At 41.6% G+C, this 27,998-nt stretch overlaps 2 long non-coding RNA genes across 2 annotated transcripts; one reads left to right on the top strand and one right to left on the bottom strand.

Annotated features, from left to right (window-relative positions):
- Positions 1-57: 57 nt before the first annotated feature.
- Positions 58-27,998, top strand: LOC144302742 (uncharacterized). The gene is made up of 5 exons (XR_013369783.1): positions 58-460; positions 10,159-10,303; positions 13,249-13,298; positions 26,223-27,007; positions 27,873-27,998. It is a non-coding gene; the product is annotated as an uncharacterized LOC144302742 (long non-coding RNA).
- On the bottom strand, positions 22,818-25,756 carry LOC144302749 (uncharacterized). The gene is made up of 3 exons (XR_013369800.1): positions 25,649-25,756; positions 23,709-23,874; positions 22,818-23,063 (listed from the first exon to the last, which is right to left on the bottom strand). It is a non-coding gene; the product is annotated as an uncharacterized LOC144302749 (long non-coding RNA).

Raw genomic sequence — 27,998 nt, 5'->3', positions numbered from 1 at the left:
ACAGGACACCTGTACTATGAGATCACAGAGGAGGGATACTTGACCTGATCAGGGAGGACTAAGAAGGGCTTGGAGAAGGTGAAGACTTACAGGGAATTTTCTGGGATGTGGGACTTTCAGCATAAACCGTAGAAATTCTCAGGTAACTCTAGATGAGTTAGTCATCCTTGGTGACTGTCATTATCTCTTCTCAAAGGATGACTAGGAGTTTGGGGAAGACCATTCTAGATCAAAGGGCAACATGAACAAAAGCAAGGAGGAGAGAAACAGCATGAGAGGTTCTAGGAGAACTGGAAGCAATGTAGAGTTGCTGGAGGACACAGTATGTGACAGTGCTGGGGAAAATGAGGCAGAGGGTCAGACAAGAGGCAGACTGGGAAGAGTTTTGAAAATCATCTTAAGGAGCATGGGAGCCTTTTAGGCAACTGAGCAACTGATGGCAAAGACTGAAAGCCACAAGGTAAGTAAGGAAGTCGCTGTGGAAGTCTAACCAGAGCCAGAGGAGAGAGGAGAGGCAGTGTTGAGAAGTATTTAGAAGACAAAAGTCTCTAGTACTTGGTGGTGATGGGATAGAGGGATCTAGAGAGAAGAGAGAGAGCAGAGCCTGGATGACATGCAGGATTTCCCAGTTACTAGAAATTCAGCAGAGAAGCTTCTTTTCTCCAAGCCTGTGTGTCGAGCTGTCTGCCAGCTTATTGCCCCATGGCCACTCCCTCCCACAGACCCCCTCTGGGAGAGCTGCCCTCCCTTTGCTTTCTCTGCAGGGGGTTTTCTACAGCCCTCTGGCACCATGGTGCTAGTGTGCAGTGACCACTGAGCTCACTCAGTGAAGAGGCTGTGCAGCTACCTTAGAAAAGGGGGCTGGTGCTAAGAAAATGAAAAAGAGCAGAGTAAAAGAGAAATTGAAATTTAGAGTAGAAATTTATCAAGAGCTTGGCTTCAGGAAAAGGAAACTATTTTGCCTCTTGCTTTGTTCTCCCAACACCTTCACATGGAAAAGAAAACCCCCAGGACCTCTTCTCTCCAGACTCTGTTACATTCACAGTGACCTGCCACCCATTTCCACCCATCACTTGGGAAAAGTTGTCTCTTCTCAGGCCTCCAAGTGTCTGCACTGGGGGCCTGATCCCCATCATCTCTGTCGGGACCGGTAGAGTGCTTACACTGCACCGGGCTTTGGACTTTACCATTTTTCACTCATGATCTCATCTGAGCTTCCTCTCACATCTTTCTTGTAAGGTTGATGCTATCACAGGCAATTGGAATCACTAACAATGCAATGCTTAAAGCAATTAAAGATTTTCTTTACCTGATTATGAGTTACTTGAGGTCAGGGACTGTATTACTCACTTTCACATCCAACATAGTTTCCAGCCAATATTAGATGCCTTAGGAATGTTTGTAGGATTGGTGGGAGGACTGGTTCCTTGAGGGAAAAATAAAGCTAAGGGCAAGAAAAAAATGCAGCCTTGGTCACCAGGTGCCTAATAACATCTTAAGGATTCTGGTGGTGGAGAAACTAAAAAGCTCTCTCCCCAAATTTCTGTATTTTCCAGTATTTGACTGAAGAGCTACTGTAATCCATTACATTCTCTGTTTGGAAAAAATAACATATTTGCACAGGAAAGTACTGTTGTTAGATCTAGTTCAGGGCAGAAAAGAAAAAAAAAGTACACTCAAGTGCAAAGAAAACTGAATAGGAATTGATTGCTAAAAGTTATGTGTCTAGTTACATGACCAAATTAACCCAAAAGCTTGTTATTGTGTTATTTGCTATGGCTGTGACTGAGGTCTGTCCTGACTAGATCTATGGATCTAACGAGTCTGGAACATAAATGACAATATTCCGTATAAGTTTAGTCATTCAGTTGTTTAATAAAAAATTATTGAATGCCTATTGTATTTATAAAAATATGTTAAAAGGGAATCAGAGAAACAAGACAAATATCTTGTGGATACTGGCCTTGAGAAATACATATTTCAGTTGGGATTTTAAAGAATGCAATGCATTTATTTAAAAAATGATTTCTCTTCATTTGTCTTTTATTTTGAAATAAACTTTAAGGGACAATTCACATATTTTATGGCTGTTTGTTTTGCTGTATACCACTACATTATGCAGTCGTGGTGATCAAGGTACTTTTAAGCACACCAAGTACAATGAGGAGATGGAGATATGGAGAAAATTGGTGGTTTATCCAAAATATGTGTTAGAACAGAGGCCAGAATTTCTTTTGTGCGAATCTAGCTTTTCCTCAAAGTCCAGTCTTAGCAGGCAAACCCTGACTAGTGTTGAAAGTGCTGGAGCCTGATGAAATGTTTGTAATCAAGAAGTGTTTATTAACATCATTTTTCTTGCATTATTATTAGTCCTTTGCACAGTCTTACAAGTGAAAAGCAAAAAATTGTTTTTGTCAATTTCAGCTTCTTTCTGACTTAACAGAAGCGCATGTGTTAGTGTTCATAGCCATTGTGAGGTTATACCCTACTTTGAGGTAAAAAACATAATAATAATAAAAAGCAACCCTACACTATCAGAACTGAAGCAAAATGAAACAAAACAGAACAAAAACCAACCTGAAAGTAAATCACTATGATGTTTGCCAATTGTAGGCTCTTCCTTTGGATATATATGTAATTTTGGTGGCAGTAATCTCATTGATTTGTACCTAAAATGCAAATATAACACTGGCTGTGTACTTGGGAGATGCAAATTAATCAGTAAGACAAGTTTTAAATGGGAAATTTCTCTAAATGTAGTTGGTTGCAAAGGTGTAAATTGCTAATTTGAGGTCAGTTTAGATTGACTGGAGTAATAATGAGATCAGGGGAAAAATCGACACAGGAAAATGCTGCAGGTGAATTAGTGGATACATTTGTTGGCCCAAGTGGGAACCTCGGAGCCCTTGAAATTCCCTCCTTGTCCAGGAAAATGATAACAGAGCCATACCCTAGGTGTAACCTGTTGCAGGGATAGTGCCACTCCCCACTTTCTATTCATCTCAAACTCGGTCTTTCTCTTTCCAAAGGAGTAGCAGTCCATGCAGTGGACGTGTGATTAGTGTAAAACTAGTTTCAATCAGTTTCAAAGGCTATTTGTGCCTTTGAAAAAAAAACATTCTTTGGGTCTCAGTGATTTGCACAAAGTATCCGGTTAGATGAAAGCTTACATGGGCCAAGAGAATACAAGACCCAGGATAACTGATGGGGAGAGCTGGAAACCTCATACTTTTACAGTGGAAAGGAGAAGGTGCCTCAAATAGCAGAGGCAGTAAACTCCTACTATAGCATCAGCAAGACACTAGGGGGCCCTTGGGTTTACAGGGGTCATGGTCCACCATAACCAAAGGGTCATGACATCCTGTAATAGTCCTTTGTGGTTCTTATTCTTTTCTTTCTTTATTTTCTAAAAGGATTTTCTTTTCTTTCTTTCTTTCTTTCTTTCTTTCTTTCTTTCTTTCTTTCTTTCAGAGAGATAGGGAGAGAGAGAGAGAGAGAACATAAGTATGAACAGGAGGAGGCAGAGGGAGAAGCTTGCTCCCTGCTGAGCAAGGGGCCCCATTGTGGTGCTGCATCCCAGGATCCTGGGATCATGATCTGAGCCAAAGGCAGATGCTTAACCAACTGAGCCACCCAGGTGCCCCTCCTTTGTGGTTCTGTGTTTAATATCTACCCCAGTCCACATTATTATGACTGTGTTTTCTCAGTCATTCCTTTCCCTTTCCAGCCTAACAGCTTCTTGAGATCTCAGCCTCTCATTTTGCCTTTCTATAAAGTCAGTCTCATAGCTACCTGGGTGATGTTTTTTAAAAATGGGCATTTGAGCATACCGCAATCCTACACAGTATACTTCAGCATACTGGTGTGGCACAGGAAGTTCTTCACAAAATGATCCCCAGTCACCTTACAGGTCTCTCTCTCTTTTTTTTTTAATCATTTCCTTTCTCTCACACAAGATCTGGCTATTTCATCTACCTCAATGTGTATCATAAAGTTGTCAACACTAGTTATCGTCTTCTTTTCCACCCAGAAAATTGTTCACTTCTGGGATGCTTTCCCATCAGAGGTAAACTCTTCTTCTCACAGGTCTTATCACACCACACCTCTCTGGGTTGGGGATGGCCTCACAGCAGGAATTCCATGACCTCCTGCTCTGAGCTGATGCTAAGGAGCAGCCAAGGGGACAAAGTAGACGTCACAATGGTGTTATATGGTGACAGACGGTATTTACGCTTGAGGTGAGCATAGCATAACATATAAAGAAGTTGAATTACTATGTCATACACATGAAAGTAATGTAACATTGTGCATCAACTCTATTCAAATACAAAAATAAAGGAAAACCATAAAATCAAGAAACCCTCAAAGGGACAAATTAGAAAACTCACACCACATGGGAACCAGAGCTTTAACGGTTTCACTTGGAAAAATCTAATCGTCGCACATGTAAGTGCCAAGTAGGCCTTTTGTCATCATCATCATCACCATCATCATCATCATGACGATCATCCTCACCACTTGCTTACTAATGATGAGGCGCTGAGCCAAGTGTTTTTACATGGACCATCTCCTTTAATTTTCACAATACCATTATCTCGTTATTATTATTACCTCCATTTTATAGATGATGGAAATGTGGTTTGGAGAACTTGTATGACTTGTCCAAGGTTACATGGCTAGTAAGTAGGGGAATAGAAGTTGACCCCTTGTTGTTCAATTGTCCTCTTAATATGCAGTGTAGCTTTTTATTTTGATCTATCTTTAGGGCAGGAGGATTGAGTAGGTTGTGTTCCTTATAATGGGAAAATATCTGCCTTTTCTCTTTAAGTTTATAGATTATGTCTCTTTCATACTTACATTCCTGGCACCTATCACTGTCCCCTAGCATATATGAGTCAACACTTAATTGACTTATGAATGCATTCTGGCCAACATGGCTATTCTGCTGTTTTAGAGTGGGTGGGGTTACAGATATGTAGTACAATTATCTTAAACATAAAAAGTTTTCTATCTTGAGACAAGAAACCTGGACAAGATGGTGTAGGGCCCAAAGGGCTTATTTATTTATTGAATCCTAATTTGGTTTTTGGTTCCATTTTTGTCTTGAGATTTGTCAAAAGAATCAACATCCAAACAAACCCAATGTTCACAGGTATCCTCAGTATACACCAAAAACTTCTAGGAAATGATGATTTTTTTTTTTTCTTGAAAGGCCCCCAAAAAAAAAAAAAAAAAAAAAAAAAAAGAAAGGCCCAAGATTTTAAGTTTACTTTTAGTATTTCACTTAAAACTGCACCTAAACTTGCTGGAGTGATTCGATCAAGGAAATGTCACACTGTGGTTCCATCTACCAAATTACTTGCTAACATTGCAGCCCACTTAACAGTGTGGACATGGTACAGGGGGAGAAAAAGGCCCACCAAGATCCGAGAGCTCTTCAGTGGCAGGAGCACTTCTTTGAGGAGAGTGGCTTTGAGTGCTCTGTCCTGTAATATAAAATATCACTCGGCAAGCTGCACTCTCTGATAATTTTTATAGCAAAACATAACGTGCTTTTCCAGGAAGGTCAAAAATGTCAATAAAACGGTACAAATGGACTTGCCTGTGATTCTCCATTCTGAAAACAGTCCGATCTCTTTAGTGCATTGGTGCTGAGGCTTGAAAAGCAAGTATATTTTCAAAGGGACTCTTGAGGTTGCCCTAGTCTTTTAACCAGGGCACCCACCTGTGTGGCAGGATGTCCTTTGGGGGATAAGTAGTACTTTGACCTTGAGTCAGGGTATGTGGGCACATAGGAAAGAGTAGATTACATGGCTGCCCCTGGTTTCACCTTTGTAGTGGGTTTTACAGTGGTAAAAAGAGGTTTGGGGTAAAAAAAAGAAACTTCACATATTACCAAGGGCCTGAGTTAGTTTTCCACTGATGCATACACAACATATTACCACAAATGCGGCGCCCAAATGCAACACTCGTTTATTGTCTCACAGCTCTGTAGGTCAGGAGTTGGGGCTCAGTTGGCGAGGTTCTTTGCTTAGAGTCTTATAAAGCTGAAATCAAGATGGTGGCCAAGCTGTGCTCTCGTCTGGAGGGTGTGAAGAAGAATCCACTTCTAAGCTCATTTCGGTTGCTGGAAGAATCAATTCCTTGGAGCATAGGCTCTTTGGGATGTAGGAATCATTTCTTGCTGGCTGCCAGGTGGGGGTCAATGTGGACACCTTCCCCTCCAACTTAAAGGATATCATCAACTCCATGCCGAAACCTTCTCACATCTGGACTTTTTCTGACTTACTCTTCTTTGACCATCAGAGAACATTTTCCAAATTTTAAAGGGCTTGTGTGATTAGATGAGGCCCATTCAGACTATCCCTGTGTTTTCAGGTCAACTGAGTTGGGACTTTAATTACATCAGCAAAATCCCTTTATAGCAGGATTTGGATTAGTATTTGATTGAATAACTGGGTTCAGAAACCCTGAAAGGCCATTTCAGAATTCTGTCTACCACAGGACCAATGTGAATCATTTGCCCTGCAGATGCTGTTTAATTTAAACCTTTTAACCGGCTCTGACACAAGTTAGTTGCCTAATACACTCTCCCAGGAAGTGATGAAGCTGGCTCTTGATCTCAGCCTCTTCTGACTCTAAAACTGATGCTGTTCCATAGTAATAATAACAATATTAGTTATGAACAGCACTCTGTATGTGCCAGTACTGATTTTTCCCTTTTCATATATGAACTCATTTAATCCTCACAACAACCCTGTAAGCAGGTACTGTTATTGGTCTCATTTTGTGGATGAAGAAGCCATGGAGGAGCCGGTCAGGCTCTCATTAGTATAATTTAACCAACTACTCTAGTTAATCTCAACTTCTTTCTTCTAGGTTTCTTTTTTTTTTTTTTTTCCAGTGTGGTATGTAGGAATTCAGAGGGAAGTGCTCATGGAGTTCCTCGCTTGATACTTTTCTCTCAGTTGTGTTTTCCTGCACAACAGGATAGGAGGCCTTTTAAGACTTCCATTTTGTTAAAAGTAAAACTTGCACTGGTCAACGTTTAACAGGCAAGGAAGACTTTATTCCATACTACTCTAATAGGAAAGAGAGGCCAGAACTCAGTGAGAGCTCATTTCTGCTGAAACAAAGTCTGGGAGAATTTTTGGGAGTTGGGATGAGGGGATTACAGACCATCAGTTTGCTAATTGCATTCACCGAAAGGAAAAGGAAACTTCCTTATATCTTCATGACAGGAAGTTAGGCTGTCAAAGTGAAGCTCCTACCCTTCCACAGAAACTGGGAGATTTCCTTCCTCCGTGATTACATTTCCAATGGGTGGCTCCCAGGTCCTTGAGAAATTCTTGGGCTGTAAAGCTGGCAAGAAGCTTTTAAAAAGATTTACATCTCAAAGGAGCAGAGAGAGAATTTACAATGACAAGTTTTCTAAAGCAAAGGCTTTTAGAAGAGGGAGGTCAGAACCTAGAGTCAGGAAGAAATCTGTCTAAAGTTTAGTCAACTGAGGGGAACTGTAAGAGCATCTTGGCCAATTGTGGAGACTAAATATTTTAATGTAAACTATCACACTTTCTAATCTGAAAAGTAATATTCAAGTGTTGTTTCCTCCAGGAAGCTCTCCTTGCCCCCATAAATTTAGATTCTGAGTTTTCCTCTCTGATTCCAGAGTTCTTGATTCATCCTCCATCATATGTAATATTATGTAAAGCTGCCAATTAGCCTATGTGCTCACCAATAACACTATAAACAGATGTATAAATAAATACATAAATAGCGTATGTGTAGACTCTAAATAGGAGCATAAATAGACAGGGTACTTTATTTACACAAATGCTATAGACTATGTTGAAGAAGAAATTTAATAACTTGGAAAAATGTCCACAGCACATTGTTATATTAAACACAAAAATTATAAAACACTATGAAACATAGGTTCCCAATTAAGTCATATGACAAATAGACAAAACCCCCTGAAAGGATATACACCAAATTAATGTATTAATCTGTGAATAATGGGATTCTAAGTGACTTTCTGTTTTCTTCTTTGCGCTTTAGCATCTTTTGGATTTTCCTCAATGAAAATATATTACTCTGTCACCAGGATTAAAAACACAATTTTAGGGCAGCCCGGGTGGCTCAGCGGTTTAGCGCCGCCTTTGGCCCAGGGCGTGACCCTGGAGACCCGGGATCGAGTCCCACGTCGGGCTCTCTGCATGGAGCCTGCTTCTCCCTCTGCCTCTCTCTCTTTCCTCTCTGTGTATTCTCATGAATAAATAAATGAAATCTTAAAAAAAAAAAAAAAAAAAAAAAACAATTTTACACAAGAAACTGTGGACAAAAAAAAACAAAAAAAAACACAAAAAAAAGCTACAAAGACATTTTTTTTTTTATGATTCCCCAGCTGTAATCCAATAGAGGCAGACCTAGTGCTTTGTAGTATTTCCTGAGTGATTTCTTGTCTTTCTTTTGATGTGCTATCCTTCCAGTGGTCCAAATCTAAGCAGACAGCAAGGTGACAAAAAGGATTCTGCTCCTCCCAATCCAGTGGTGTGTGCGTGGGCTGCCAACGTGTAGGGGAGAGGGGTTGGGAAGGTTGTAAAATAGAATTGTGATCAGCCTTTCTTTCTTTGGTTATATCTGCATCCTCAGCCTTGACTTAATGCTATTAATTGATTCATTAATCGATGGGAGCACTTATTTCTACCTATGTACCTGGCTGAGAAGAGTGATTCAGAAATGGCATGAGCTACATTGTGAGATAAGGAGTTTGCTGTCGTAAGAGGTAATCAAGCAGAGTCTGAATGTCACCTAGGCGAAGGACTGTAATGGAGAGACTTTCAGCCTCCTATAAACAGTGAGTTACCTTTGTTAGTTCTGAGACACTCCCTCAAACTTCTTCAAGAAGAGGGGGCTTTCAGCAGGATCCTTGTCCTGGAACAGAATAGGAAGCACAGCTAGGCTTCTAGGAACTGCATTGGGGGTGTTGGTAAAGTCATTGAGAGCCTAGGCGGTCACTCTGTCGGGGGTTGTGAAGTTTCTCTGTTCCCTGCTTTCTTCTGCACTTGCATTTTGTATAATCTTTGAGAGCCCCATCTTTAAGGCACAGACTCTGTCCTCCAACAAACTATTGGAGTCAGTGCACCTAGGTAAAAAGAGAAGGAAAGAGAGAAAGAGCTGGAGAGACAGAGACAGAGGTAGAGATCGATTCCCATTCAATCATGCATTTGTGGTGAGGGGGAGGAAGGATTGACAGCATTATCAACGGCAATTTGAAGTAATGAGAAATTGGGGAGCCTGGGTGGTGTAGTCTGACTCCTGATTTCAGCTCAGGTTATGGTCTCAGGGTCGTGAGACTGAGCCCTGTGTCGGGCTCTGAGCTCAGCATGGAGTCTGCTTAAGATTCTCTCCCTCTCTCTCTGCTCGCCTCCTCACTGCTCATATGTGCATTCTCTCTCTTTCTCTCAAATAAATAAATAAATCTTTAAAAAATCAAGTAATGAGAAATACATTGATTGGTAATTATGCTCAAACCTTCCAAAAGGATGTACCTCTATATGAGGCAAATTTTCACACTAGTTACTGTTTACTGAAATCTACTCTATCGCCTCTCTTCTGGAAGCTGGTAACTTGAGAATTCTCTCCACGCCCCTGCATAGCTGATCAAGAAAGCATTCTGAAGTTGTCACTCTGAAATGTTTTTCAAATTATGCTATCTGGAATCCAAATGGCCTGTCTGACTGTTTCAGCTCAACTGTTCTGACTATAGGTGCAAACTTGTGTTCTTAGGTTAATCTGAAGCCCTTTCCTGTATTTATTCAGTGGACAGAGCCAGCTACCTGGGGAATCGAAGACATCTTTGAACCTTTAAAAATCAGTAACAAATAAAAACAAACAAACAAACAAAAAAAAAACACTGGGAGTACAATTCCCGTCCTTTGTGTCACAGTGAGGCCCCGGCTTACAGCTGCAGGTTCTTTCTATAACCTTTAACAAGACCCAGCCTCCTTCATCGGTTGCCTTTTGCCTGGAGCAGCTAGCATTTCCTTAATAATTTATGCCACCTTTTTCATTTCCGTTCACTTCATCACTTAATCAGCAGAGTTGTAATTCCTGTTCCCCCAGTACATCTTCATTTTCGACCCGTTCCCTTTACAGGCTCCGAAGGCTCCCCCGTTCTTGGCATGGTGTGTCTGTTCTCCAGGCGCTCTCCTGGGTCTCTGGCAATCTGCTCTCTGCTAATTGGTGCAGATGGGAGTAGGAAGGTGAACAGAGCACACGGGGGAGGAAGCAGATTCTCCCGGTAAGTAAGAGGCCCTTGGGGACCAAGTACTTTGGGGAAGCTGCTTTAACACTGTCAGGCACAGTGAAAGAGCCATCTATGGAGTCCTGTTTCATGACATTTTTCTTATCCTTCAAAGGGGTACATCCAAAGGCTACTCTGGTGTTCACTCACCCTCTTGAGGTCTACACCTGAGTAAGCTCAGAGGGATAACGATAAATATTGCTCGTTGCCCCTGAAATAATGCTAAGCACTTTGTACATATTAATTCTTTATTCATCACAAGAAATCTCTGAGTTATGTATTATTATTCCTGCTTCACAGATGAAGAAACTGAGCCTCAGAGACAGCAGACAATTAGCCATGTGTCTTAATCTACTTGGGCTGCTGTAACAGAATGCTGTAGACTGGGTGACTCATGAACAACAGCAAGTTAGTTATTTCTTGCAGTTCTGGGGGTTGAGAAATGTAAGATCAGGGTGCTGGCAGTTTCATTTTCTGGTGACCCACTTCCGGATTCGCAGATGGCTGTATTCTTGCTGTGTCCTCACATGGTGGGAGGGCCGAGGGAGATCTCTGGGGTCTCTTTATTAAGGGTACTAATCCCTTTCACCAAAGTTCTACCTTCATGACCTTAATCACCTCCCAAAGGCCCCACTTCTAGATTTTTTTGGGAGGGCATAAACATTCAGTTCATAGCACCAACTTGGGTGCTGAGCTAGGATGAGACCTCAAGTCGATCTGGCTTCAAGTGTTCCCATGTATTCACCCAACTGCCACAGAAAGGTACAGTTTGTCTTTAGATCCTTCTTCTATCCCTTCGTGTGCCCTCTTTTCTCATTTCTGGTACCCATTGTCTCCATCAACTTTCCAAGGGCCTGTGCTGTGTTATGTGATTCCTTGTCAATGGTCGTCATGGAAAATATCTGGTGGACTAATGCTTACTGGAGTAGTAAGATGGTACCCCTAATGTGTGTATTCAACCAGAATTCACTCTTGCGAACCAAAAGCTAATGTCATAATTTTTCATCACCACTTCTGCAAGCAGGGGAAATAGTCTGGGGCCAGACATCCTGTATCAGATTGGTGGTAGTGCCTGTTTTGCTGATATAATGACAAGCGCATCGACGGTGCCTCGTAAATGCTTATTGAATTGCCTTTCAGTGAAATCTCAAGTCTTGGAAACACTTCAACATTTTGGTATGCATGGAATCAAGTGCATCATGGTAGACTTCTGGACATCTAGGTTGCAGATCATCAGAGCTTGGGCAAGTTCTAGATCTCCTAAGATTTTGATTTGGGACCTACTCAGACCAAGCCGAGGACATGCTTCAAAAAAGATCCAGCCTACTTTAGTGACCCAGGGGTTCTGTTGGGTGCATGTAGGGGGCTGGTGGGGGCTTGGGGTAATGGGACATGGGTGCAAGAAAGGCTAGCAAGAAGAACATAGGAATCTGGTTCAAATTCACTCATTTCTGCATCAGTTCTACAAATATTTATTAAGAGTCTAATAATAATTAGGTACTGTTCTGACCATTGGAAATAAGGTAGCAAATCAAGCAGATAAGGCCATTGCCCACATGGATTTTGCATTCTGGTATGGGGGACTGGTCATAAACAAGTAAACAATTAAGCATGGTGTTTTCAGATATTGGTAAGTGCTGTGGAGGCAAACAGATGAGGTGACGAAAACAGACTGCTGCTTCTGACAGGGCAGTCAGAAAGGGCTCCCAGAGGAGATGATAAGACCCCAGAACTGAGCGACTAATGGGAGTCTCCAATTAGGACAGGCTTTACAGGGGCCAAGGCAGCTCACTTTTATGTGGATATTGCTCTGTTATTAGTCATATCCTTGTGGGCCCCTCCACAATGATAGTCTGTGATATGGGGGGGTCGCATTTTCCATCCATGAGAGGTTTACTCCTGGCTAGGTTCAGGATAGCCCATAGGAGGGAAACAGGAGGAAGAAGAAAGAGCTGGGTTTGGAAGCCAGAAAAAGACATCAGCAGGTCGCTGAGGAATCTTGGGCAAATTATTTTCAGTTTTAAGGATCTCAGATCACACATCTATTAATGGGTAGGGTGGGCTGGGAGGGCAGTGGACACTGCAAGGAAAACATGCTACTTCATCTTTATGGTTTATCTGTGAGTTTCCCCCTTTGATTTACCCATTAAAAATATCCCATAGCTATTTACATTTATAAACATAACTAAAGCCTCCAAACCATATACCTTTTATGTACCCTCCTAGCTGTCACAGCAATTTTACAAAGTAGCTATCTTTATCATCTCCATTTTATAGATAAAGAAACTGAGTCCAGACAGAATAGGAAAAGGAGAGGAGTCTAGCATTTTTTTTTTTTAAAGATTTGGTTTATTTATTCATGAGAGACAGAGAGAGGCAGAGATACAGGCAGAGGGAGAAGCAGGCTCCATGCAGGGAGGGGCATGTGGGACTTGATCCGGGGACCCCAGGACCACGCCCTGGGCTGAAGTCAGGTGTTAAACCTCTGAGCCACCCAGGGATCCCGAGGTCTAGCATTTGGTGACTTGAAGGCACGCTCTTGTTTGATCATCATACCAAATGCCTGCTGGATCTCCTAAAGTCTCTTTACAAGTATGGAAACTGAGGCTTAGTGATGTTGTATGATTAGCTCAAAGGATGCAAGGAAAGGGACAGAGCCAAGATCTGACCCCAGCACTGTGCTGCGACAAATGTCCCTTCTTTTCCCACACATCACGTGTAGCTGGCAGATGGGTGTTGATGCTTTACCAAGAGGGAAGACTGTGGACTCCTCTCTGCTCTAGTCGATACATCATTCCTAGAAGACTCTTGACATATTTCCAATTATAACGCTGGACTTTGTAACTGTCACATGAGTTATGGGACTACCATGTCTAATTGTACCCATCAATATCACCAGTGAGGAAATAGTACCAACCTCATAGATTTTTTTTTTTTTTCAGGAAGACTGAATGACATGATAGATCTAAAATACCTCATCCATGGATACAAGGTAAGAAGGTAACTGATAAGTGGTCCCATTGTCATTATTGGGAAAGATGACTTTTTTTTTTCTTTTGTCTTCAGGCCTGAGCTCAGCAGCTGACAAGTACTTAAATAAAAAAAAAAATATGTGTTTGATGAATAAACAAATGAGGGAAGGAAAGCCACAATTGGTTAACTTCCTGGAGTCTGGGGACCTGACTTCTAGTCCAGCCTCTGCTGTCAAGCCTATGAGACCACCCAAAGGTCACTTATCATTTCTGGTTCTGAGTTTCCTCTCTTGTCTCAGGGAGAGTGGCCTCAAATTGTCTCTATAATGCCTTCTAATCGGGGATTGATTCTTATATTATTTAATTTGGATCCAATAAAACCTGAGTTTATTCCCTGACTTTTGTCACTCCTTAACAACCCCATCTGATGCCTCATTTGATATCAAATATACCTGCTTTCTTGCTGTCCAGGTGGAGTTCTTTGTGTGTAGGCTCAGTTTCACATTTGGGGCTTTAGGACAGGAGGGGATATCCCTCCTTTCATTTTGTTTTATGTTACTGGTTCTCAACTGGGGCCCCTCCTGGCATTTGACGGTGTCTGTAGACATTTGTAGTTGTTACAGCTCGGAGTGAGGTGCTTGTGGCATTGAGTGGGTAGAGACCAGAGATGCTGCTGGACGTTCTACAATGTCCAGGATAGTCCCCCACAGCAAAGTATTATCCAACTCAAAATGTGAATAGGATTGGGAATAAAGAGCACTGTTTTATGTGGAAAATATATTTGCAAGGGATGAGATTCTCCTAACACTGAGTTTAAGAGCACCACATCCTGTCATCTGCCCTGGAAGCAGGATGTCGGCAAGTGGAAGTCTGGGCTTAGTGATTAAATGTACACATAAAAATCCCCTGGTGTTTCGCAGGATTCAAAGACACATTGAGGGAGGCCATTACTGTGCGTCAGACTCCTATATAGTGCAAACACATTATCTACCTGTAATGAAGGATTTCTAAGCAGATATGGGCTGTAGCCTCTACAGGGGAATGTCTTAGCTGGGGGCATGTGGATTTTAGCTGCATGAATAATATCAGCATTAATGGGAATCATTACGCTGCCCTGCACTGAAAATCTACCCCTGAATGGGTAGCAATATCCCACAGACAGAGGCCATTGAAAATCTGTTTCACTGGCAGGATATGTGGAGGTCTGTGTGGGAAGCAGCATTGGTTGCCAGCTCCTGAGTGGCTTTAGGCTGACTGATCTGTGTAGAGAGAGAGTAGGGCAAAGAGGGCAATGTTATCCAGCGACAGCGTGAGCCTGGGGTGACACTGGGACAGGCCAGTGGTCTCTGGCTCATCCCCTTTCTGCTCATGTCAGAATGTTCTGGCTCCCATCACTTCCCTAGGCCTATAGCCATCCTTCCATCCTCAGGAAGGTAGGCTAATAAACTCATTCTCTCTAAGCTGTCAAGGACTCAGGGGTTACCTTCTGCAAGGTAATTTGTGGTTTAAAGGAATGCATTCAATGAAATACTAGGCACCAGGGCATAGATCGTTGTTTTTCTGGAGTGTCTGCAAGGATGTCCCCAAGGATATAATCTATTCCTGCATGACTCCTTCAGATCTTGATTTAAACTGCTATAGAGTCATTTCTTGAACATCACAATTTCTGGAAGCTTGCTATGTAAAGCAGTGAAGAAATGGAGATGCAATGTTGGAAGTGGGTGGGGAATCTGGGAGCCAGGCCCCTGGGTTTCTCCCTCATACCCTACCACTGGCTCCTGAGGCACCTCTTTAGAATCACTTGGGCTCCGTGGAGCAGTGCTCCCTAAGCTTTTCCCCATCGTGGCCCACATAGACAGAGATACTGTTGATTTGGAATCCGGAGTATCATCCTGGGGAATGATGCTCTAGGCTGGAAGTGAAGACCCAGCAGATCAGTTCTGTGCACTGTCTGGCCTGGGAAGCTGTGCTGGGGAGCATGGCTTAAGAATCACTGTCCTTGGGTGACCTTGACAAAGCCTGGCCACTCTAAAACCTCGAGACTGAAAGAAGTAGAAGCTTTCAGTCACAGTGTTAACGGGTACTATGCAAGAGTCAATGGGATTGAATTCATTCTTGAATACATTAAGTAAATATTCATGGGTATTCAGTAAATATTCTCCTACTCTGTGCCAGCTACTCCTCTAGCTCCTGGAGAGACAGGGATTGAGAAATGCCTATCTTAAGGAATTTATATTCCATTGGGATGAGGGTGGGGAATAAGTAACCAATAAAAATATATAATGAATGGATTTCATAAAATATTGCAGGATGAGTATGAGTATGAGTGTGTGTGTGCGAGCGTGTGTGGTTAACTAAAATAGAATGGTCAGAAGAGGTCCTTCTAAGAAAATGGTCTTTTTTCTTTTTTAAGATTTTTAAAATTTATTTGAGAGAGAGAGAGAGAAAGAGAGCACGATGGAGCGGGGTGGGGAGAAGCAGAGAGAGAAGGACAAGCAGACTCTGCACCAAGAGCAGAGCCCAACCTGGGGTTTATCCCACGACCCTGAAGTCCTGACCTGAGCTGAAATTGAGAGTTGGACTCTCAAAAAAAAAAAAAAAAAAAAAAAAAAAAAAAAGAAAAAGGGTTGGACTCTCAAATGATCAGGGGCCCACAAAAATGTCTTTGAGTTGAAACCAACCATGTGAGGTATGTGAGGTGCTGGTGGAAAAGAATTCTAGATACGCAGCACAGCAGCTGGGTCAAGGTCCGATGTGAAACTATGACCGGCATGCTCAAGAAACAGCAAGAAGCCTAATTTTTATCTTTGAAAACTTTTACCACCTCCACCAGGTTTTCATCGATTTTAATAATTTCAATAGCTTTTTGCATTTGATCCTTACCCAAAGCCTCTGTGGCTTGTTCTAATCTATCATTAGCTATTTTTAGACACATGGAAATGAGGTTTGGGGAAGTGAAATAACTTGGCGAGGCCATGCTGCTGGAACGTGTCAGAGTGGCAGGGCTAACCCTAGACTTGCTGGTGATTTTGTTAACTCCTATTTACCTAGAAACCAAAGATTATATGAAGATTTATAGACAGACAACATTTTGATTTATATTCAAAATGTTTAAAGGAAAGATTTGATTTATTCTTTGTCTCAACCCCATGTGGTAGATACTATTAGGATTCCCATTTTATCGATGAGAAAACTCAGACACATAAAAAGCTAAATCCTTGAACAAAGTTATGACTAGCAAATAGCACAGGTGGGGTTCAAACATCAGGCAGACTGAGTCCTAGGCCCACAGTCTGTTATTTTTAAAAATGTTTTATTCAAATTTAATTTAGTTCACATATGGTGAATTATTAGTTTCAGGGGTAGAGTTTAGTGAGTCATCAGTCCATATAACACCCAGTGCTCATTCCATCAAATACCCTCCTACCCTCCTTAGTGCCTATCACCCAGTTACCCCATCTGCCCACCCACCTCCCCTCCAGCAACTCTGTTTGTTCCTTAGAGTTGAGTCTCTTATGATTTATCTCCCTCTCTATTTTCACCTTATTTTATTTTTCCTTCCCTTCCCCAATGTTCATCTGTTTTGTTTCTTAAATTCCACATATGAGTGAAATCATGTGGCATTTGTCTTTCTCTGACTCATTTATTTCACTTAACATAATATCCTCTAGTTCCATCCATGTCATTGCAAATAACAAGATTTCATTCTTTTTTATGGCTGAGTAATATTCCATTGTGTATATAGACCACATCTTTCTTATCCATTCGTCTGTTGATGGACATCTGAGCTCTTTCCATATTTTGACTATTGTGGACATTGCTGCTATAAACATTGGAGTGTCTGTGCTCCTTTAAATCACTATGTTTGTATGCTCTGGATAAATACCTAGTAGTGCAATCACTGGATCTTAAGGTAGCTCTATTTTTAACTTTTTGAGGAACCTCCATACTGTTTTCCAGAGTGGCTGCACCAGTTTGCATTCCCACCAACAGCGTGAGAGAGCTCTCCTTTCCCTGCATCCTCACCAACACCTGTTGTTCCCTGAATTGTTAATCTTAGCCTTTCTGACTGGTGTGAGGTGGTATCTCATTGGGATTTTGATTTCTATTTCCCCAATGCAGAATGATATTGAATGTTTTTTCATGTGTCTGTTATAGGCCCATATTCTGAAGATGACCTGGATCTCCATGCCAGTGTGTTCAAGGCTTTTAAGGGATGGGGTAGGGTGATGGAGCCTTTTCTCACTTGAAAGTCACAGATTTCACTGGAGCTGCTAGTGGTCTTGCTTAATTCTGGCTGGGATCTGTCAAAGCCTTCAGGATGCAGTGCTTTTTTGTATTTAAACACAAGACTCTATGTCTATTTTCACTGTGAGGCAGGCTTTTCTGCCAGCTGGTAGGGAAGTCCCAATCTTCACTACTTGGAATATCACTCAAACAATTCTCTACCCACCATGTCTATTTATTGAGATGTGTGAACAACAGAGGAGAAAGAGACTTAAATTTTAAAACACTGGATTTCTCCAGTCTCCTTTGAGTGTGGCCTGCTAAGCCCCTGATACAAATTAGGAGCATTTTGTAAATGCAGAAGTTACGATCTCACATTCTGCAATGACCTTTCATAATAGCTTCTTCATTGTGTTATAACAGTGACAAATCCCAGCCTTGTGATGCCCAACCTCCAATTCAGAAAAGCTACAGATTTCCCAAGTCTTGACCTCCTGAGGCATAAGAGAAGAAACTTCTTTCAGCCATTTTCACCCCTCACTTGTAGGTGATCTAAACTGAAGTTCAGACAAAGTTTCCTGTATCTCTAGTGGCTAAACTCTGTATGAGGGCCCCAGGTTCATGGCATTGAAGAGATACACCATTATAGCTGTATCTATATCAAAACACACAATATCAACTGAAAAAGGGCTCACTTTTCAGAAGAGACAACATATGGACTTGGTCTCCTAAATCAAGTGAATTTACTTAATAATCCAACCTTGCAAATTACAACTCTAGAGAAGAGGCCTTTGGGGCTCTCCATGGGTAGTTTTCACCAGGTGATGGTGACGCCCACATATGCTTGGGTACCTCCACATAGTTCTTACCAGAACGTAGAGAGAATATATTAGCTACCATTCAGCCACCTATGCCCTGTCTCCTAAAAGCTGCATGGCCTTGTGAAGGTGACTGGCTATCCCAAAGCTTCAATTTCCTTAATTATATAATAGGAATACATATATATATATATAACCCATGCCATAGGAAAGATTGCTGTAAGGTGGTTCCATCAGCATTCAGGAGTTGGAAGCAATTCTGGTTGAGTTACAGGAGCAGGAGTGATTGAAAGAATCACCTGACATGATGGAGAACCAGACATGGAGTCTGAAAGAACAATAGCCAAAGTCAAGACCCAGGCTGGTGTGGGAGGGGCATTGTCATAGGTAGTGGTGGTATTGTTGCTTCTTTCTCTCACTGATTCCTTGTTCCAACTCTCAGGCCAGACATAATTGGATGCGTATTGGAGCATGTTCTTGACTTTGGGAGCTGCCTCCCTTACAAAGTCTCAGTTGTCCCTGACTTTGTAAGGGAGGCAGCTTCCAAGTAAGAGTCAGGCTCAGCCTCCTGGCGAGACTCATTAGGGGGAGAATTACATAAACATAGGAGGAGAAATCAATTGATGGAAAGCCAAAAGTAAATACAAATGTTCACCGTCTGAAGATTCCCAGACAGTACCCAGCACACAGTTGGCTGTGAACAAATGTGAATTCCATTTTTACCTCTTTTGGATCAATATCTTTACTGTTGATGGTCATATTAATGGAATTTATAAAGCACATTCAAGTGATTTGTAGCACTCACTCGCTCATTTAATGTTTCTTTGCTTGTTTTTTTTTTTTTTTTTTTTTTTTTTTAACAACTAGGAGAACTGTGCCTTAGGCCTCTAAAACAGTAAATATTTGAAAGACTATAAAAAACAGTTCATGCAGAACTCAAAAAATGTCAGTTTATTTCATTTACATGTTATGTAGACTTTGCTATAAGTTCAGAAACTCTCCCTCATTCTTTTCTGTTTGCTATGTAAAAACTCAACTTACGCTTTCAGCACTTTGGATATGACAGGGCTTTAAATATGAGCCTTATGAGTGCTGATCAGTGGACAAGGATACTTTGGAACATGATTTGTGTGTCTAGAGCTACTCTGCTTGTTTTCTTCCTTAATGACTAAGTCACTCCCTGGAAATAAATGAGTCATTTGCAGAGACACATGTGGACTCCCAGGCCCTTGGGGCGCTCTTTGAGCGACTGGAGAAAAATAGACTAAATGTGTTGATGCTGAGTCCAGTTCAATTCATCTGCTTTGAGTTTGCCTTTGGCTATTCAAGTTACTAAGAAGCAGGATGACTTATTATTACAAGAGCAGAACTGAGTTCAAACTCTTTTTTTTATCACTCACTAGCTGTGTGACCTCAGGCAAGTTATTTAACCTCTCTGAACCTCAGTTGTCTTATCAGAGGGTAAGTCTGGGAGTTTTGTAAAATACTGTCTATAAAGTGTCTGGTAGAGTGCCTGGTTCATAATTTATTCTTAACCAATGGATGGCACAGAGACCACTGAGGATAAATCTATGTTCTGTTCTACCAAAGCTATTGTATTTTCTTTCTACTAAAGACATAGAATAACAGCATCATAATGACAAAAACCAAACTCTTTAAGAGCAGGGATAGTGTTTAATTAATTTGCCCTCCTAGGGTTAGTAGAGTGCGCTGCGCAGAAAACAAAATCTGTGCACTTTTGTAAATAAAGATTTTATTTATTTATTTATTTATTTATTTATTTATTTGAGAGAGAGAGAGAGAGAGAGAGAGTTAGCGTACCTGGGGGAGGGGCAGAGGGAGAGGGAAAGGGAGAAGCAGACCCTCTCAAAGCAGGGAGCCCTATGTAGCCGATCCCAGAACCCAATCTTAGGACCCCAGGATCATGACCTGAGCCAAAGGCAGATGCTTAACTGACTGAGCCCCCTAGGTGCGCTCAAATCTGTGCATTTTTAATGATTGATGATATGACCAGAACTCGTAGATGGGTCTTTAGGTTTGATTGGAAAAAATTCTGAAGGTAGACGTTTGTGCAACAGGCTCCAGACAAATTGTACCACATAACAGGGTATAGTTAAGGAACAGGCTTTATATGGGAGATTTATAAAACAAGGGTTAGCAAGAAAAGAAAGTACACTGTCCCCAAAACCCTCATTATCCCCTAAGGGAGTCAATCTGGGGATAGGATACTCTGCTGAATAAACTGTGGGGATAAATTTCAGGGCAGGAAACATGTCCCTTATTACTATTGTTTATTATGGGACGCGATGTCTGAATGCTTGTGTGTCTCCTCCACCACCTCAATTTGTATGTTGAAAACCGTGCCCAGTATGATGATGTTAGGATGTAGGCCTTTAGATGATGCTTAGGTCCTGAGGCTGGAGACCTTTGAATGGGATTAGTGTCTTATAAAGAGCTCCTTCACCCTTTCTACCATGTGAGGACACATATGTATCAGGGAGAGGGCTTTCACCAGCACCTGACTGTGCTGGTGCTTTGAGTTGGACTTCCAGCCTCTGTAACTGTGAGAAGTAAATGTGTGTTGTCTGTAAGTTACCCAGTCTGCAGTCTTTTGTTAACAGCAGCCCAAACAGATGAAGACAGGAAATCTAACATGGGAAAGTAGCCTTATCAAGTGATTGTGCTGTGGATGGAAAAGATGAATAAGCTACTTGGAATCCAGATACTCTGGATTTGGGTGCTATTGTTTACAGAGGTTGTTTAGGAAAACTAGCTTCCTAGTACCTATAGATGTTGGGACCTGTGTGCCATTGCACACCCTCCTGCTATGGGAGGAAGCCCCTAGTCCCATGAGCAGCTGGATTATGGGGAAGCTGCTTGCTTGGGGAAGGAGCAACCCCATAACTAGCTAGTTCATTGTCCAAACAATTCAGAAAGAACCCCTGAATCATTTTTAGACAGTCTTGTTTATAATACTACATAGAACTATATGCAGACGCCCTATTTTGACTCTACCAATGAGATAGTTTAATAATAATACTAGTATTATTGTTGCTTGATAATATTAATATTTTACGTTTCTTCTCAAGTGCTTCTGTTTAAGTGTTTCTTTCATTTTTCTCTAAATTTTTTTACCAATAGCTATTATATCCCAAGGTCCTACTTTATATCAGTGAGGTGACATAACATCCTCCCAAGAACCCTAGAAGTTAGACATGATTACGTCCATTTTGCAGATGATGAAATGAGTAGCGCATAATAGAAATGATTTTCTAAAGTCCTTAGAGCTAGCACCTGGTCAGATTGGCTCTCCTTCCAGAGGTTGGGCTTTGTCTGTCTGCTAGTTGCTTCCCTAGAGATCCTGATGGGTTGAGAAGGATTGTGCTTTTGCTTTAGCAAGGGAAAGCACCATAATGCAGTGGTTTTCTCTTACCTTTGTAAGAGAAAGAAAACCTTGGTAAGGCTCAGAAGAGAGGGGATCCTCCATACACTGGGTGGTGAACACCAGAATGCCAGTGAACTGGCATGCCCAAAGGGGCAATTATGTCCATCTACTGTGTCCTTAGGCCACACAGACCAGCAAGAATTATGGGCTGGAACGTTATGGATAGCTGCCAAAATTATCCATACATATCTACAGGTCTGCTAGTAATTCACTACCAGTCAATTGGATTCAGTTGGTCAACCAAATTAACCTAAACATGCTCTCTGGCACACTGGCTTCCTTAGTCATTAATGAGAAACATTGACAAGAATTAGGTACCCAGAGAGAGCATGCCAAAAAAAAAAAAAAGTGAGCATGACCATTTTAACTTCGCATAAACATTGTCATAAAGAATGTCTATTGTTTCAGCCCAATCTATTTCCCCTGTGGAACTTCGAACTGTATCTTTAACTGGACATTTATCATGTCTTAAGATATTGGACATCCTACCTGAAATCTTGAAATTGTTGCAAAGCCTCAGCCTGTCACTTAAATGAGAACCTTTAGCTGATGGGGAGAGGAAAAAGCAAGGTGACCAAAAAGACACATTCTGGGCTTCAAAAGAATTACACATTAGCAAAACTCCGTTCTGTTCCAACTAATTATTGTGGTACAGAAGAGAGAGAGAGAGACAGAGACAGAGACAGAGAAATGTAGTTTCATCGATATTTCTGAGACACTTGAACATGCAAAGGCAGAGATAAGAAACTCTTAGTCTCTCAGTCGGTAACTTATTGATTACATGAGTTGTTCACTAATGAGCCAACCGCAAGAAGGCCAGCTCCGAAAAGCTTCTATCCCCAAACGTGCTGATGTGTTTAAAATGGAATGTGTGTTTGCAAGAACACCTACCCGTGTATAAAATGAGGGATAAACCTCTTTAGAACCTTTGACTTATTTCTTAGGCTCACAACCATATATTATTCATGGTGATAATTAATTGTAAGGTCTATTCACATCACAAACACAAAAGAGACAGAGTTCAAAAGGATGATGGAAGTTCATTGCCACAAGTGTTTTTCTAAGGGGAGAAGTTTGTTGCTTGGTTTTTCTGACTTGTGCTCTGCCTGGGAATGAGATGGGCAAGGGATTTCCTTAGAGACTAAGAGCTTCACAAGATCATTGTGATGGAAATTTTTAGAGAAACAGGTCACCGCCTTTCTTGGACTATGGATTGAAGCCCTGAGTTGGCAATACAAAGATGGTAGCTGCCACACGAAAGAACATCTTGATTCTTTAGGGTGTAAAAGGTGAAGCTGTAATGTACACACAGACACATACATATTAATGAGTCACTCACATAGTGGGGCACCATTTGGAATCTATATGCAATTCTCCAAGCTGAGGAAGTAAACCCTTTTATCCACCCCACTGTTTGGGGCTCCCCCAGATTCCTTGTGTGCTGGGCCTTGGAGTAAGGAGGTCTCCCAACTTGAGAATGTTTCCCAAGTGAAGTTTGCCATAAATCACATTTTAACTTGCATTTCTAATTAATGTCTCATAAAATGGCACGTGATTATATAGATATTAGAATGCCGGGCACTGATCTAATCATTTTATATTTACACACTAATTTAGTCCTCACAACAGCCGGTGAGGGAGGTACGATCCCAGTTTCACAAATGTGAAGACTGGATCACAAAGGGGGCGCTTGCTTCCTTGCTCAATCATAACCCTGCTGCAGCATTTCTGGGAATGCTCAGCCCACTTTTTTCTACTTTAATTTCAGCTCTCCCTCCAGAGCCTCCTACTTGGCTAACACTGCCTCCAGAGCAGCACCAAAATTCCATCGCTGAATTAGGGCTTTTCTGGTTTCAAGTGAGACATTACGTAGAAATGGGATTTTTTTTCCTCCCCTTCAACTCATAAGCCGAAATGTCCAGGCATAGAGTCAGGCCTACTTTTAGACTCATCTATTTCCAGATGCCCCAAAGATATTGTCACGATACTGTCTCCAGCCCTGAGAGCCACCTTCTTCTGTCTTGGCTTCATCATCAGGCAGGGTTTTTTTCAGAGCTGGTGGGTAATGTCTTGCATTCAGCTAGCTGAGCAATGCTGGCAGACGGGCTGCAAATAGAAGTTGTCTTAATAGCTCCTTCACCCATGACACCAACTGAAGTCGGGATAGGAACCTAAGACTAGAAGCCTGGTTGAGGTCATTGTATTCTGAAAGTTGACTTATAGAAATCCCTTCAAATTCAGCCCTTTAGTTTGCTGCTGGTGAAATTAAAACCAGAAGAAGAGGCTTGGTAGAGTGGAAACTATATCGGATTTGGGGGTCAGAATAGTTTTAAGCCTCATTTTTATAGATGTTACTTTAGAGAAGTCTTGCTCTATAAACGGAGTCCTAAGAGATGGGTCATACTGGGTGATCCCTCAGGTCCTGTGCAGCTTTCAGCATCCATGACTCTATACAAGATGGCATGATGCTAGGGGACCTTTTAATGAGAACATTTTAACTGTCACCCAGACCTCCTGGCTTCCAATTCCACATGAGATACAGAATCTCAGGCACTCTTTCCAGTTAAGAATAACAAAAAGGCTACCACTGGGCTTTAGAAGGGGCTAAAGCCAGGAGTTTTCTCTCTAGGGTTGAAAAGTATTATGACTCAGTTTAGGGGGGAGGTGAAGAAAAAGCAACAAAACAGTGAGACATTGGGATCTCAGTCTCATTTGTTACCTTTACTGCTTCTTGCCTAAAGGCTTCCATTCTCTGATCGATTCCTATGGGGTTAAGCAGGGTGGGGAATTGTCCTGGATGCTGCATAGATGTAAGGGGTCTCGATCCTAATTGTGTACTATAGACCTACACGGGAGGGGTAAGAATAATCTAAGCCATGTGATCAGTCTGAAGCTGTAGGAATCACCCACCTGGAGGGGCTTGGTGGGAAGTGGGGACTGTGGTGTGAAGGAGGGGACGGTGGGAAATCAAGGATGCCAAGAGGCTGGCACAGCACAACAGGGGGGAACTGGAAAAGCCATCCTTAGGCAAGTTCAGGCCTAAGCTATTCAGATATATTTTGTTATTTTTATTTTTATTGTTTGTCCAGTATTTCCTATAAACAGAGATTCAGATAATTTACATTAGACAAACTTACAAGCAAGAAAGTATCAACTGGCATGCCATTTTGAGTGATTTACCAAAATAAATTTAATTACCAATATAACTAGACTAGAATGCTGGCAAATCTATTCTGGAAATGAATTGAAGATTGGAAGGTTGCCTGGTGAACACAGAACTAAAACACAGAGTTAGTTTTAGGATATAAATGTTTAATGACAATGAACTAAGATAGCCTGGAGTATCTCTCCATAGGAGGGACACACAGGGATTGGAGGGCTCAAGGCCACTGAGCCAAGGCCCCTCTCTTCTGCCAACACTGGGCTTTCACTCTGCTTTCCTAAGCTCCAATGGGCCCCTTCCCTGTTCTGTCTCCTTGACTCCCTCATTCTTCAGATAAGCCAGTTCCTTCTATTGTGTTCTGTCCATTTTGATTTGCTTACCTGTTTACCCCCAACCATTTTGTCTCTAAGGCATCTTTCTCATGTTTGGCATCTCTTAGTGTTGCCTTCATAGTCAAAGTCTCAGAATTTGGGCTATATGTTGTGGTCACCCCTATTTCTGTCACTTATAAAGAAATTTTGGTCACCAGTTTCCTCTAAGAGTTTGTGATTGTTCCATGGAAAGAAAAAAAATTAACCTGCATTCATCTTAACACTATTTCTCCCTGTTGCCAACTTGCTGAAGAGAATTTTACAGCTTGCTTTTAATCCCCACTCTTTGAGGTAGGTTCTGCTATTGCCAGATTTGTTCCTCAGGTTGCTATGGGGCTTAAATCACCTTTGGAGTCCCGGACATCCTTGTTAGACTTTGCTCCTTGATTGGCAAAGTGAGACTGGAAGCCAAGGGATCCAAGAAGTTTTTTCTCCTAGTTTCTGTAGTTCTTCTCTGGGTTTTGTGACATCATGGGGGTTGGATTTGTAATAGAAGGTTGGCAGTGACCTTTTAATGGGTCATGAAGGGAATGAGAGGGACTCATTCTCATAATCAGTACCACATACTCTTCTAAAAATGTATGGAGCTGCAGCTACCCTGTACGAGGGGAGCATGTGTGTGTATTGGAGGTGGTGGGGTCTGGGGTGATACAAGACAAAGTGTCAGCTGAGAGTTCATGAGAGCTGCATTTCTTTCTTCTGATTACCTTTTGTAGCCATGCTCTGATAAACTCCAGCCTCATAAATAGAATGATGGCAGTGATTTTTCCTGAAATGGGTGGGCACACTCTCAGAGGCTGCAAAGAGTGACACTAAAGTAATGGGAATGGAACTGTGTGAACAGTTAATTAAAACAAAACAAAACAAATCTCCCACCTACATGGGAAAATTTACTAATATTTATATTTCTTTTCTATTAGAGAATTTTTATAGCTTCCCCTGGAAGACAATTAACAGGATTTAAAAGGACGCATGGAAACCCTACAGTAACAGATGCACCCACAAAGCCATGATAAACACACTAGTTTAAAATGATGCTGGAAGAGTTTTAGGTTAATTCCACAATGGCTGTAGCATCCTCTGCCCAGGAAGAGGAAATGCCAGCTCCAAGAATTACTGCTGCTGATTACAACATGGAAGAAACTTAAACTGTCAAGTGACAAGAAAGCTATACATCAAAGGATGGTATTGAGAATAAACTTTGACAGCAATACAAGAAAGGACATTCATTCAAAGGAACACCTATGGTTTCTTCATCGCATAACATAGAAGTAGGAGAACTCAAAATCCGATCCAAAAGCCACAGAGGCAGTCTGAGCTTAGTGAAGGGCCAGACATGCTCGGGCTCCTTTGTTTCTCCATAAGGTTCTGGCCAGGAACCATCAAACTAGTGGCTTCCTATCCTTGCTCTTCAATTTCCCCATTTATAGCGCTGGACCCAAGGGGTCCTCTCCTTGCATTGAAAACCTAAAAGGCTTACTTGATCTTTCCAGAGCCCTATGGCATCCTCGGATGCAACACATCATAGACAGTGGTCAGTATTATCACTTCAGGTGTGCAGCTCGAATGGCCTTGACACTCAGGATGCTTTGCAGAGTTGTGTGTTGACAGGTATGGGAGCAAGTCAAGTACAAAGTGATCTGAGACACCCCAGTGAGATGGGCAATGTCCATGTGTCCATCCTCCTGATAGAAGCCAGAATGAGGTGGGATGCATTTAAAGATTTCATTTATTTATTTTGAGAGAGAGAGAGAGAGAGAGAGAGAGAGAGGTTAACCATGCGTGGGCATCCAAGCAGGGGGAGGCGCAGAGGGAGAGGGAAAGAAAATCCCAAATCAACTCCATGCTAAGGGTGGAGCCTGGCTCGGGGCTTAATCCCACAACCCTGAGTTCATGACCTGAGCCAAAATCAAGAGTCAGATGCTTAACCGACTGAGCCACCCAGGTGCCCCAAAGATACATTTAGACTTTATTCTCTGTCTGCAGCTCTGAGACTGCTTTTTAGAGGCCACTTGCCTTTAGGTAAATATTTTGAAGGTTTACGATTGTTGTTTAAATTTTTTTGGTTATAAGGGAGCACAGGGCTTAATGATATTCACCTCATATCTCATTCGTTCAGTAAAGGGTGGGGGATTTACATTCCACAGAGACCTATTAAGGGAAGTAATTTTATTAAAATTCTAATTATTATTTTAAGACATATAAATTAATATTCTTATTTGTGAAGTGTTCCCTCTCCCTGCTTAGGATGCTGCATCTACAATTAAAATATAATAAAGATGATTAATAATGAATAAACATAAAATTAAAATATCATAAAATACGCAATTAAAAAACACTAAAAATCCTAGCTGAGCAGAATCATTAGAAAAGGCTAATCATGACTACAGGAGAAGTGCTTCTGGAAGATGATGTTGCTAAGCATTATTTAACCAGTGAGAGTTAAAAAAAATGCTTAATTCATGACTTATCACTGATAATGATGTGAATCTTGTTAGAGCCTTGATGCCCTAGATGAGCAAACCAAAATGGCCCTGGGTCATACTCTGATGTATCTTTTGACCTTCCAGTTGCTTCTGTGTCATAAGAAGGCCCGTCTCAAACTTGAAGGATGGTGGCCAGGTGTGCTGTCAAGGGTGTACCACTGGTAATCATAAATTTCACTGCTATTTTATTAAATTTAATTCTGTTTATTG

Source organism: Canis aureus, chromosome 2, assembly GCF_053574225.1.
Source record: "Canis aureus isolate CA01 chromosome 2, VMU_Caureus_v.1.0, whole genome shotgun sequence".
NCBI classification, from domain to species: Eukaryota; Metazoa; Chordata; class Mammalia; order Carnivora; family Canidae; genus Canis; species Canis aureus.
The sequence above is the reverse complement of the archived record's forward strand: the minus strand, read 5'-3'. Positions and strand labels throughout refer to the sequence as shown.